Source organism: Lucilia cuprina, chromosome 4, assembly GCF_022045245.1.
Source record: "Lucilia cuprina isolate Lc7/37 chromosome 4, ASM2204524v1, whole genome shotgun sequence".
Lineage (NCBI taxonomy): Eukaryota > Metazoa > Arthropoda > Insecta > Diptera > Calliphoridae > Lucilia > Lucilia cuprina.
Genome location: NC_060952.1, coordinates 83703654 through 83705310, shown reverse-complemented (window position 1 = coordinate 83705310; position 1657 = coordinate 83703654).

The following is a 1657-nucleotide window of genomic DNA, read 5'->3' as shown; positions in this document are numbered from 1 at the left end:
TAGACTATAGACTAGACTATAGACTAGACTATAGACTAGACTATAGACTAGACTATAGACTAGACTATAGACTAGACTATAGACTAGACTATAGACTAGACTAGACCCAATACACCTTCCCCACTAAAGTGGTGTAGGGCATAAAAAGGACGCGAACCACTCACTCTCTGTCACACATCTTTAAGTTGAAAAGAAAAAACCTGTGGTTTATATTTTCATATCTGTTCTTTTATTTTTGTACACTAAGACATACGATTTCATTTGTATAGTTTTATTTATTTTTCCTAGGAAAAACTGCAGACTCAATAAGAATATTGCTCAAGAAGATACAATTAAAATAACAATACTTTGCACGTACTTAACGTCCAGCAGTGAGCGGCTGTCAAGATAATCAGACACCATACAGCACCAGACAGCATATAGGAATGCATTACCTTCACGTTATTCATATAAAAATGATCTATCACTCTTTAAGCCGATCACTGCTTGTAGACATGCTTCAGTATTAGTTATTGTCTTACTCACGGAATTTAAACATTATAGTAGTGCACTACACTAAAGTATTACATTACGACAAGATTTTGTGATTAAGCAATGGAAGACAAAAAGGTTAGAGGAACAGAATCAGAAACAAACGTCAGTTGTTTGGTTGAAAATTAGGCAAACTGCCAGACTGACATTTAAGAATGAAAAAAGAAAAAACTACTAAATACTACTTGCTAATAGTACTTTATGCTCTTAAGACTTTTTAAAATACATTTACGTATTTACACTCACAAAAAAACGCAGATGTAATTTTTTCCTTTTTTTTTTTATTTAAATTTTTTTATTGTTTTCTCTTCTGCTTGATAGTGTTAAAAGGGGCGTTTGTTACATGATTTCTTGCTTTTTGTTTAATGTTGCAGGTTGTTTTCCTTTTATACCCTACACCACTTTAGCGAGGTGGTATATTGGGTTTGTGCAGTTGTTTGTAACGCACAATAAAATTGGACCTATAACTACCTTAAATAATATCAATAGGCTTAGAATCATTTTAGAGTAGTATCAACAATGTCCGTCCGTATGTACGGACAGACGGACGTTCATTCAAATCTTGTAATCAAACTACTGGTCGCAATTTTGAAAATTATTCAATGAAATTTGGTACATGATTAAAAATGGTTGTAGCCTATTGAAAATGGTTGAAATCGGTCCATTATTTCACCTAGCCCTCATATAACTGATCCCCCGAATAGGGCTTCAAAACCTTGTAATGAAACTACAGGTTGCAATTTTGGAGATAATTCTGTGAAATTTGGCACATGATCTTCTATGAAATTGGAGACGAACCCTATTGAAAATGGTTAACATCGGTCCATTTTTTCGATTTAGCCCCCACACAAGAAGTTCATAGTTATGTTTAATATACTCGACAAAAAGTTGCAAAACCAAGTTCTATATTAATCTTGATGCTCCTTACGAATTTCATAATTGTAGGGCCTCATTCGATCCTAGTTCTTAAAAAGCCCACTTCAAAATTTGACTTAAATGTCTACAATTTTATTAAACAACTAGCTATACCCAGTGTGCTTCGCTACCCTCATCGTAATGGAATAAAATAAATATCATTATTGTAAATGTATATATATCTGCAATATCAAAAATTCCCCTTTCAGAG